The sequence below is a fragment of the Oncorhynchus kisutch genome, linkage group LG1, assembly GCF_002021735.2.
Source record: "Oncorhynchus kisutch isolate 150728-3 linkage group LG1, Okis_V2, whole genome shotgun sequence".
Taxonomy (NCBI): Eukaryota; Metazoa; Chordata; class Actinopteri; order Salmoniformes; family Salmonidae; genus Oncorhynchus; species Oncorhynchus kisutch.
The window spans coordinates 34,377,328-34,390,321 of NC_034174.2; positions in this window are offsets into that span (position 1 = coordinate 34,377,328).

Sequence of the window (12,994 nt, forward strand, 5' to 3'; positions counted from 1 at the left end):
AAACTAAAGTCTCTGTGGGCTATTTATACTCCCACACGTATTTCAACTGTGTCTGTGTATAACTGTAACTGCACTAATAAAGCAGAAGTGCAATGTATCTGGTTTCAGATCACTGTGAGGGCTTCAGCAGAGCGAGCAGCGGGGCCTGGGTGATACAGACAGACAGCAGTATGCAGTATAGGAGAGTAGGGCAGGAGAAATGGCAGCACTGCTCTGTTCCTTACCTCTCCCTTGAGGCTTCCTGACCCAGAATAGTGAGGGGGGAAAGTTTGTTTTCTGGGGTAACTGAAAGTTGCAGACACCTTGTTCTATATAGGCTGGATCCTTCATCATCCAGTGCTCTCCTTCTTTCCCTCTCCCAGGGTCCCTCTCTTTCTCGTTACTTTCTTCAACAGTATCCCCAATTATTTCAACTCTTCGTCATTATTTTTTGTCTATCTCTCTTTCTGTTTCACAACGTATCCTGTTTCTCATGGTAAGGCTGTTGGTTAGGTCCTCTTTAGTTCATGCAGGTTTCATCATACTTACTCATACCTATTACATAGGGCCAGGGTTTTTTCCAGATCTGAGCAAGAAAAACTCCATGCTCTACTCATACTGCATACCACTCCAGTGATTCCTACTCTTTTTGACTAATGACCATTAATTTGCTCCAGTTCTTCCCTCTCTAGATACAAACCCCTCCCCTGGTACCTGCTGCTCCTGTTCCTATTATCCGACATGGGGGTTTTGTAAACACTTCATTAGCAACTAGGTTGTGCTAATAGCTACTGTTGATGCTGTTACTGTACTTCAGTTATTATTCACAGTACTGATCATTTGCTCAGCAGATGTATCAATCATGAGGCAGGCATATACATGATCAAAGAGGGAAGTGCCAGGTAATAATATGACATTTATCTGACCATCCTTGACTGTTTTTCTTTTCTTTATCAGCCTATAATACCTTCAGTATTCTAATTCTGGCCCCTATTGGCCATCTGTTCTTTAGTCTATATTGTATCAATACCAAAAATGCAATTTTTGTATTCCATGCGCCCAAACTGTCTCAAAGGAAACACTGAATGTGAGAGGTTAGTGATCATCACAATAGAGACGGGACAGGACAATAATAAACAAGGCGATATAACAATTGTGATGTCTGTACAAGTAAGAAGTAGTGGGGTGGAGAAGTGAGACCTAAAAAGAGAGAAGAGGGAGGTCAGTTCTAATACAGATGTAGGCTCTTAATTTGTATTGTCGCAGCAAAATAATATTAAATATTGCCTGCAGAAACAGGATTTGAACATTTAGTCCATAATGTTGCTTGATTGATGGTTAGCTGGCTAAAATTAGGTTACATGAAAAGTGCAATATTGTTAAAAGTGCATTTATCTGACCATCCTTGACTGTTAACCATCAATCAAGCAACATTATGGACTAAATGTTCAAATCCTGTTTCTGCAGGCAATATTTTTGAGTTAGTGAGGGTTTTTTGTGAATTTATGTAAGGCGCAGGAAAATTCTCAGTAACAAAAGAGTGATCAAATTAAGATTCTACATCTGTAGTCATCTTAGTTTTTCTCTGTGTCCTCATTACTGACACTGACTGAGTGTTGAGTACACTGCTTGTTTTAGGATGGAGGTCGAGGGTGGGAGGATACGCTGTTATAGTGGGATGGTACTGTAGCAGCGTCATAACCCAAACACACACACACACACATGCCCCAGGCATGAGGCACAGAGAGCGAAGCATGCGACTCATCAATGCCACAGAATAGAACAGCTCAATAAGGTCAGCTGCCCTCAGCTCTAATTGTCTCTCAGGCTATTGTCTCTCAAATGGACAGCAAACTGTTAAAGATTGCTCAAATATCTATAAGGAAGTAAACATATTCCTTCTGACCTTAGAGGATGACAAAGTGAGAGCTGCCTTGTGTGAACTCATGGCCAAATTCACGTTACACACACATGATAGCAAGGATAAGCTTTCTAAGGCACTCACCAGAGAGGCGAAAGAGCCGTGTGTGTCTGTGCACTAGCTTCAAATGCAGTTCTGAAACTCATATTGCCATTAGTTACCGTATACACCCTCATCTTCCTGTGTGTCAAGTATTACACAAATGTGTTTTTTCTGCTGCTTTATGTTCAAAAAGAGAAAGCATCATCAGTAGGGATGTAGGAGGTGGTTTAACCCATTTACAGAGACTTAAAGAGTCATAGAACTGGAGCTGTGAAAGAGAAAGAGAGGAAAGAAAGAGATTGAGAAAAAAAGAGCAAATACATCCTCATGACATTAGCTTGACATTTCTGGGTCTGCACCTCCGCAATGCAGTGGAGAGAGAGAGGAGAACAGGAGAGGGGAGGAGAGGTAGAGGAGGGTAGAAGAAGAGAGGGACAAGCTGTATGTCCCACTTTAGTGACTCTACATGCAGCCCACACTGACAAGTCACACCTCTTCCTCTCCCTCCATTCCGCCATCCTTTCACCAGTCCACTTTTAGAATCCTCCCTCTCTCCCTCCCTGAAACAAACAGACAAATAGGAAGAAAATAAGCCCCTCAACCCCCCGGCCCTGTGTTATCTATACATGGAGTGTGTTATGGTTTCCATACTCTGTTTCAGCAATGTTGGTCTGCAGAGAGAGAAACCTAAACATGCGAGCAGCGCTGATGGACGCCACTAAAGATCAGATAAGTTAGATCAAATATACTTGTCTTCAGCTTTCATCTAACACCCCCGATATGCACACAAACACACATTAAGTTTAAAGCCCAGCTCTGAGGACAGGCGCCTGTGTCTATGGTTGTGACCCAGATGGCACCCTATTCCCGAGTGCACTACTTTTGACCAGGGCCCATAGGGATCTGTTCAAAGTAGTCCACTATATAGAGAATTGATTGTCATTTGAGACTCATGCTATGTCTGTCTGTAGTGGTGCTGGGTGGTATTAACTGTCCCTGTGGGGATTTACGTAAGTATTCTATTGGCTGGGGGTCATTAGCATTAGGAATTGAATGGCTGGGCTTTCATAACAACGCAAAGGGTCATTACGCGCACCACTATGACAGGGTTTCCTCTCCAGTCAATTTAATCAAACAATGAATCACTGATCACATTACCACAGAGCGACTCTCATTAACTTACCCAAGAGACTCGGTATAAACACTATAGAAGAGATAGTAGTGCCACGAGTCAGAGGCAGAGAAGTCAGAAAGTACATCATGGAACCTCTGGGTGTGATTGTTCCCAGTAACCATGCTTATGTCCCAAATGGCACCCTAGTCCCTATATAGTGCACTACCTTTGAACAGAGCTCTATGGGCTCTGGTCAAAAGAAGTGCCCTAAAAAGGAATATGGTGCCATTTACCTCCGCCTCTGTGACCTCGAGCTAGCTGTGGCCTATTAGAGAATTAGAGCCATGTATGTCAGTGCAGAGCTGGGGGAGTCAGCTGTGTGGAGCCAGATCCATCAGAAAGCCATCGCTCAATGTAATCTCCACATGCTAAATTTACCTCCATGTTCTGCACCCCAGAGTCAGAGTCAGAAGCTGAGTTCTACACACCCACAGAGTTGTATAAGGTGAGGAATTCCCCAGTTCTGTCATGAGTCAGGATCTCCCTGTTATGTAATCATGATTGGAGTAGAGCAGTGACACATACCTGTACCTCCCTGTCCCACAGGTCTCATCTTACAGCAGGGGACCCCCCCCCCCCACACACACACACATACACACAGTTTAATTAATCCATCTATAATTAAGCCTCTATGTAGGGATAATAGACATATTTATACTGCCGAAATACTGCGTGCTAATCTCTGTGATGGTCTTTAGTAGTTAATGATGTGTGTGTGTGTGTGTGTGTCTACGTGTGTGCACTTGCTACTGCATTGCGTGTGCGCACATGAGTGTGGGGAGTATCTGCACTTGAAGCCTAAACATTGGATGATGTTCAACAATTTACAGTTTTGGTGCCAGTTTAGCCTGAGGTACAGTGGTAGCCTCAGCAGCAGCCAAATCTACCACCTCCACATCCTCAGAGTTCTGCCCAAACCAGACTACCCCCGCAGCCGAGCCACGTGATCCAAACCCACACACACCAGGACTTTATGTAAAACTCAGCCCAGGTCTTTTTCCCACACAGAAAAAACACACGAATCTCAGATTATCTACACGTGATCTTGTGTGATCTCATGTGATTCAATGTGAAGTAAATGTGTTAACATAACACTACACGTGACATGTTAACACATGTAAGCACATGATCTCATGTGAAATTAATGTGAAATACATGTGACAACATGGGGATGCAAAATCTCAACATGTGATACCGTGAAACTACATGTGACAACAGGTGAACATGTGAAAACACGATCTCGTGTGAAATACATGTGACAACATGGAGATGCAAAATCTCAACATGTGATACCATGACACTGTATTTTTACAACTAAATGAAGGTGTTAATGTGAAAGGACAGTATGATGCTGTATGTTGATTACTTGGGACTCAACCTCACTTGGGATTTGAACTCACAACCTCTTGGTTGCTAGCTACCTGAAGTTCCTGCCACCAGTGCATTTGGAAAGTATTCAGACACCTTCACTTTTTCCATATTTTGTTGTTACAGCCTTATTCTAAAATGGATTAAATCGTTTTTCTCCCCTCATCAATCTACACATAATATCCCATTGAGACAAAGCAAAAACAGTTTTTAATGTTTGCAAATGTATTAAAAATAACAAACATAAATACCTTATTTACGTACAGTAAGTTTTCAAACCCTTTGCTATGAGACTCAAAATTGAGCTCAGGTGCATCCTGTTTCCAATGATCATCATTGAGATGTTTCTGCAACTTGGAGTCCACCTGTGGTAAATTCAATTGATTGTACATAATTTGGAAAGGCACACACCTGTCCATATAACATCCCACAGTTGACGGTGCATGTCAGAGCAAAAACCAAGCCATGCGGTTAAAGGAATTGTCCATAGAGCTCCCCGAGACAGGATTGTGTCGAGGGACATGTTTGCAGCATTGAAAGTCCCCAAGAACGCAGTGGTCTCCATCATTCTTAAATGGAAGAAGTTTGGAACCACCAAGACTCTTCCTAGAGCTGGCCGTCCAGCCAAACTGAGCAAATGGGTGAGAAGGGTCTTGGTCAGGGAGGTGCTGTGGGGATGTTTTTCAGTGACAGGGACACGGCAAAGACAACGCAGGAGTGGCTTCGTGAAAAGTCCCTGAATGTCCTTAAGTGGCCCAGCCAGAGCCTGGACTTGAACCCGATCTCTGGAGAGACCTGAAAATAGCTGTGCAGCAACCCTCCCCATCCAAACTGACAGAGCTGAAGAGGATCTGCAGAGAATAATGGGATAAACTCCCCAAATACAGGTGTTCCAAGCTTGTAACGTCATACCCAATAAGACTCGAGGCTGTAATAACTGCCAAAGGGGCTTCAACAAAGGGTCTGAATACATATGTAAATGTGATATTGAAGTTAATTTTATTTTAATATATTTGCAAAAATAAATAAAAAATGTTTTTGCTTTATCTTTATGGGGCATTGTGTGCATAGTGCGCTTTGAAATATACATTTGAAGTCGAAAGTTTACATACACTTAGGTTAGAGTCATAAAACTAGTTTTTCAACCACTTCACAATTAGATGTTAACAAACTATAATTTTGGCAAGTCGGTTAGGGCATCTACTTTGTGCATGACACAAGTAATTTTTCCAACAATTGTTTACAGACATATTATTTCACTTATAGTTTACTGTATCACAATTCCAGTGTGATACATACACTAAGTTGACTGTGCCTTTAAACAGCTTGGAAAATTCCAGAAAATGATGTCATGGCTTTAGAAGCTTCTGATAGGCTAATTGACATCATTTGACTCAATTGGAGGTGTACCTGTAGATGTATTTTAAGGCCTACTATCAAACTCAGTCGCTCTTTGCTTGACATCATGGGAAAATCAAAAGAAATCAGCCAAGACCTCAGAAAAAAAAATGTGGACCTCCACAAGTCTGGTTCATCCTTGGGAGCAATTTCCAAACGACTGAAGGTACCATGTTCATCTGTACAAACAATAGTATGCAAGTATAAACACCATGGGACCACACAGCCGTCATACCGCTCAGGAAGGAGACGCGTTCTGTCTACTAGAAATGAACATACTTTGGTGCGAAAACTGCAAATCAATCCCAGAACAACAGCAAAGGACCTTGTGAAGATGCTGGAGGAAACAGCGACAAAAGTATCTATATCCACAGTAAAACAAGTCCTATATCGACATAACCTGAAAGGCCGCTCAGCAAGGAAGAAGCCACTGCTCCAAAACTGCCATAAAAAAAGCCAGACTATGGTTTGCAACTGCACATGGGGACAAAGATCGTACTTTTTGGAGAAATGTCCTCTGGTCTGATGAAACATAAATAGAACTAGTTGGCCATAATGACCATCGTTATGTTTGGAGGAAAAGGGGGAGGCTTGCAAGCCAAAGAACACCATCCCAACCGTGAAGCATGGGGGTGGCAGCATCATGTTATGGGGGTGCTTTGCTGAAGGAGGGACTGGTGCACTTCACAAGATAGATGGCATCATGAGGTAGGAAAATTATGATGATATATTATGATACATTCAATAAGACACCTGGTGTAGCGTGGTGCGTAATTGGTGGCAGAGAAGTCTGGCGCAGGAGAGCAGAACTGGGTGATAACCGGAGATTTATTTAGCAAAACCAACGGCATCCAGAACAACAAGATACATGGGCACAAAAATAACCCGTTGTGCGCTCACGGGGAACGTGTACAAGCACTACAATAAACAATCCCACACAAAGACATGGGGGGAACAGAGGGTTAAGTACACAACAAGTAATTGAGGGAATTGAAACCAGGTGTGAGGAAAAACAAGACAAAACACATGGAAAATGAAAAGTGGATCGATCATGGCTAGAAGACCGGCGACGCCGAACTCCAAGTGCCGCCGAACAAGGAGAGGCCCCGACTTCGGCAGAAGTCGTGACAGTACCCCTCCTTGGAGCTGCGCGCCAACGCCGGCCTCGGGGACGACCCGGAGGGCGAGGCGCAGGGCGATCCGGACGGAGACGATGGAACTCCCGCAGCATTGACGGGTCCAACACATCCTCCACCGGAACCCAGCACCTCTCCTCCGGACCATACCCCTCCCACTCCACGAGGTACTGAAGGTCCCTCGCACGACGCTTCGAATCCAGAATAGAGTGAACGGAGTACGCCGGGGCGCCCTCGATGTCCAGAGGGGGCGGAGGAACCATCCGCACCTCAGACTCCTGGAGCAGGCCAACTACCACCGACCTGAGGAGCGACACATGGAACGAGGGGTTAATACGGTAATCAGGGGGAAGCTATAACCTATAACAAACCTCGTTCACTCTCTTCAGGACTTTAAATGGCCCCACAAACCGCGGTCCCAGCTTCCGGCAGGGTAAGCTAAGGGCAGGTTCCGGGTCGAGAGCCAGACCCGGTCCCCCGGTGCTGAAGACCAGGGCCTCACTGAGGTGACGGTCTGCGCTGGCTTTCTGCGATGTCCCATATCTCCTCCCCGCGCCTGAACCAGTCATTCACCACAGGAGCCTCGGTCTGACTCTGATGCCAAGGCGCCAGAACCGGCTTTACCCCAGTACGCACTGAAAGGGGGACAGGTTAGTGGAGGAGTGGCGGAGTGAGTTCTGAGCCATCTCGGCCCAGGGCACGAACGCTGCGCACTCCCCCGGTCGATCCTGGCAATACAACCGCAGAAACCTGCCCACATCCTGGTTCACTCTCTCCACCTGCCCATTACTCTCGGGATGAAACCCAGAGGTAAGGCTGATCGAGACCCCCAAGCCTTCCATGAACGCCTTCCAGACCCTCGAAGTGAACTGGGGACCTTGACAGGCATTATATCCTCAGGCACCCCGTAGTGCCGGAAGACGTACGTAAACAAGGCCTCCGCAGTCCGTAGGGCCATAGGGAGACAGAGTAGAGGGAGGAGACGGCCGGACTTAGAGAACCGATCCACAACAACCAGGATCGTGGTGTTTTCCTGTGAGGGGGGAGGTCGGTAAGAAAATGCACCGACAGGTGCGACCAAGGCCGCTGTGGAACGGGTAATGGGTGTAGCTTCCCTCTGGGCAGGTGCCTAGGAGCCTTACACTGGGTGCACACCGAGCAGGAGGAAACATATACCCTCACGTCCTTGGCCAAGGTAGGCCACCAGTACTTCCCAACCAAACAGCGCACCGTCCGAACAATCCCAGGATAACCAGAGGAGGGTGACGTGTGGGCCCAATAGATCAACCGGTCATGGATAGCAGACGGAACGTACAGACGCCCAGCAGGACACTGGAGGGGAGCTGGCTCTGCACGTAACGCCTGCTCAATGTCCGAGTCCAGCTCCCACACTACCGGCGCCACCAGGCAGGAGGCCGGGAGTATGGGACTGGGATCCATGGGCAGCTCCTCTGTGTCATACAGTCTGCCTTCACGTTTTGGGAACCTGGTCTGTAGGAAAGGGAAAAAACTAAATGGGTGAAAAACATGGCCCACCTTGCCTGGCGAGGGTTCAGTCTCCTCGCTGCCCGGATGTCCTCCAGATTGCGGTGGTCAGTCCAGATGAGAAAAGGGTGTTTAGCCCCGGGCTGTGCTTCTTCAAGAAGAAGGCACAGGGGCGGAGCTTCGGTGGCGTACCTGAGCACTGAGAGAGCATGGCTCCTATCCCAGCCTCGGACGCGTCCACCTACACTATGAACGCCAAAGAGGGATCCGGATGGGCCAGCACGGGAGCCAAGGTTAACAGAGCCCTCAGGTGACCAAAAGCCCTGTCCACCTCAGCCGACCACTGCAAACGTACCGGGCCCCCCTTCAGCAGTGAGGTAATGGAAGCCGCTACCTGACCAAAACCACGGATAAACCTCTGGTAGTAATTGGCAAACCCCAGGAACCGCTGCACTTCCTTTTTCTGTGGGGGGAGTCGGCCAATTACGCACGGCTGAAATGCGGTCACTCTCCATCTCCACCTCCGAGGTACCCCTAGGAAGGAGACGGACTGCTGGAAGAACAGGCATATCTCAGCCTTGACATACAGGTCATGCTCCAACAGTCGACCAAGCACCCTGCGCACCAGGGACACATGCTCGGCGCATGTAGCGGAGTATATCAGAATGTCATCAATATACACCACTACACCCTGCCCGTGCAGGTCCCTGAAAATCTTGTCTACAAAGGCTTGGAAGACTGATGGAGCATTCATCAACCCGTACGGCATGACGAGGTACTCATAATGCCCTGAGGGAGTACTGAACGCTGTCTTCCACTCGTCTCCCTCCCGGATACGCATCAGGTTGTAAGCACTCCTGAGATCTAGTTTGGTGAAGAAGCGAGGTAGATAAGAGGTAGCGGGTAACTGTACCTCACAGTGATCTGATTTAGGCCTCGGTAGTCAATACACGGGCGCAGACCTCCCTCCTTCTTCACAAAAAATAAACTTGAGGAGGCGGGTGAAGTGGAGGACCGAATGTACCCCCGACGCAGGGATTCGGAGACATATGTTTCCATAGCCGCCGTCTCCGCCTGTGAGAGGGGATACACTTGGGGGGAACAGTGGGTTAAGTACACAACAAGTAATTGAGGGAATTGAAACCAGGTGTGAGGAAAAACAAGACAAAACACATGGAAAATGAAAAGTGGATCGATGATGGCTAGAAGACCGGCGACGCCGACCGCCGAGCGCCGCCCGAATAGGGAGAGGACCCGACTTCGGCGGAAGTCGTGACACCTGGATTCCGCAACTATGTTTTTCACCTACTGTACCCATTGACTGTAATGTACAATTTTTCATATTTACATCCTAATGACCACTACGGAGGACAATTTTGCACATAAAATCAAATCTTGGTAACTTGGTTTTTTCACCCCAAATAATTGCAGGTCTCAGGAGTATACTCACGTGCCTACCAGACCCTCAGGTCAGTGAGTGTAATGGGTTAGCTACAGGTAAGTTACTGTGAATTTTACAAGAACCCGCTTGCAACTTGTTTACAGTAAGTTATTGAAAATGAACTTCTTGTCAACCAGCTGCCATTAAGCTACTGGAAAATGCACAGCAACCTTGTCACACTGCAGCTCTTTATTGTCACAAGTTCTTACAACAATTCTAGAACTGACAGCGTATAACTGAAAGTTTATAACGTAGGTGCACACAGGTCGAGAGACAAATTTGAGTGTGAAATTCCATACCGCCTTGCACACTTGCCTGCATCTTGCTGATATAGGATGTAATTATTAGTCCAACAGTTTCTATTGGATAAATTCAAGTATGTTTATCGCCGTTTTGTTCCGATTGCTTCCATATAAGAAACTTTTTTTTTAACCTCTGACATGCGCTCTCCTCCTCTCACCTCTTGCACAACACACAGCCTACATTGTTGTCACCATATTAGCTAAAGTAACATCATAGTCAGCATAGCTAATAGAACTAACGGGTTAGTAAATGTGCTACAATCATGAAGTAACATTACAGTGTAAGCAGTTGCACAGGTGGGCTTGGTGGCAATACATTTGTAAAACCAAATGCTTACCTTGACTTGGAAGAGTTCCAGTGTTGTGTTGGATAGTCTTAGCCAGCTAGCTAACATAGCATCCCTCTGTTTGAGCAGGGTGTTTCAGTAGGCTAAACTCGCAAGCTGCATTTGCTAGCTAAGTAAGTAAAACTTAAAGTGAAAAAGAAATACAATTTCTCTCTTTATATATTTCTCTCTTGCTTCTCCTTCATTTTGGACAAAATGTATATGTTCAAAACTCATCAACTTTTATCTTTCTCTCTTTTTAAGTCAAATATTCACCACATTTTATGCACTGCAGTGCTAGCTAGCTGTAGCTTATGCTGTCAGTACTAGATTAATTTTCTGATCCTTTGATTGGGTGGATAATATGTCAGTTCATGCTGCAAGAGCTCTGATAGATTGCAGGACGTCCTCCGGAAGTTGTCATAATTACTGTGTAAGTCTATGGAAGGGGCTGAGAACCATGAGCCTCCTAGGTTTTGTATAGAAGTCAATGTACCCAGAGGAGGACTGACACCAGCTGTCCTCCGGTTGAGGCTACTGTTGACCTTCTTTGAAAAATAGTGCGTTTTAATAAATAATTTGGTGACGTTTAGTATAGTTTTATCTGAAAAGGATAACTTCTTAAATGTTTTACCATTTTAATGTTTTATAAAATTCACTGAGGAAGATGGTCCTCCCCTTCCTCCTCTGAGGAGCCTCTACTGACATGAACGCAGCGTGTGTTCTTAACCAAGTGGGAAGTGGGAATTTATACCCTGATGAAGACAGCTTGTCTGTCGAAACGTTGGTTATTAGTTTATAAAATTATTGTATCTGGGTGTGCGGCTCTCCTTTTCTTTTGGAAGTGGGAATTAACACATAAAACTGGGAGAAATCCACTTGAACAGCCCTCCAACTGGTAATTACTACTGTCAAACTTGTCTATCATCCTGAGCTCCCATTTCTCCCTCATGCTGACCTCTGACGTCAGCTACTAAGGAAATTACATTTATAACATAATTTTCGGAAGGAAAAATGCAACAACATTATTAATAAAAAGCAATATATTAATATGAATTTTGAACACAGTAATTTGCTTACAAGCATGATAGCTGTACTTTTAGTTTATGGTTAATGCAGCTTGTTGGCCATTAGGCAATCAGCATTTCTCAACAAGTTCAAAGCACATGAATGCATCCAACTGGTATTTACGACTTCACAACTGGTAAAATCCCACCTCCCAAATTGTTACGAATCGAGCATTAAATTGAATGTATTGGGTAGAACATTTTACTATTATGCTAGATTCTCCGCACATGTACAGTACCAGTTAAAAGTTTGGACACACCTACTCATTCCAGGGGTTTTCTTTATTTTCACTATTTTCTACATTGTAGAATAATAGTGAAGACATCAAAACTATGAAATAATACATATGGAATCATGTAGTAACCAAAAAAGGGTTAAACAAATCAAATTAAAATAATATTTCAGATTCTTCGAAGTAGCTACCCTTTGCATTGATGACAGCTTTGCACACTCTTGGCTTTCTCTCAACCAGCTTCACCTGGAATGCTTTTCCAGCCGTCTTGAAGGAGTTCCCATATATGCCGAGCACTTGTTGGGCGCTTTTCTTTCACTCTGCAGTCCCACTCATCCCAAACCATCTGAATTGGGTTGAGGTTGGGTGATTGTGGTGCCCAGGTCATCTGATGCAGCACTCCATCACTCTCCTTCTTGGTCAAATAGCCCTTACACAACCTGGAGGTTACTTTTTTTACATGGGCAATGTCATGTGTTATCGCTATTCAGCTAAAGCATGACCCCACCTGGAATTTGAACTCACATCTTCTGGATGTGAGGTACACTGACCTTTCTGCTGTGCCACAAAGTATGTATATGCATTCAATACATCTCTGCACTTACATTGATTTATTTCCTCAATTTGAGTGTTTTCTGTCTAGCTGTATAATGTTGGTGGTGCATATTAGTCTGCTTTAATGTTACACCTGAATCCCTATGATAAATAATACTTTTTCTTGAGTGTATTTTTTAAATCAAAGCTGGGATGTACTTTGAAGTCCAAAAGTGTAGGAATAAAGGTGAAATCAGTAATAGACATGGTGGGATAGCAGGATGATTGGAATGCAGTGTTCCAAGCATTTATGAGTTCAAATCCCAGGAAAGGACATGTTAAATAGTTATTACTGTAAACATATTCAAAGTGTGTCAAATATGTTAAAAAAAGAAGAAAAAAAAGCACTGTGTGTGTGTATCATAACAACTATATTTGATTGCAAGGCATCACATGTGAAACTTCATGTGGAATATCATTACAAAGTTTTCGAAAAACACATTGTTTTAGATGATTTCACCTGTGCAAAACATGTGGAAATGTCACATGTTAAAAGTGTTTTTTTCCATAACGGTCGTCCATACAGCG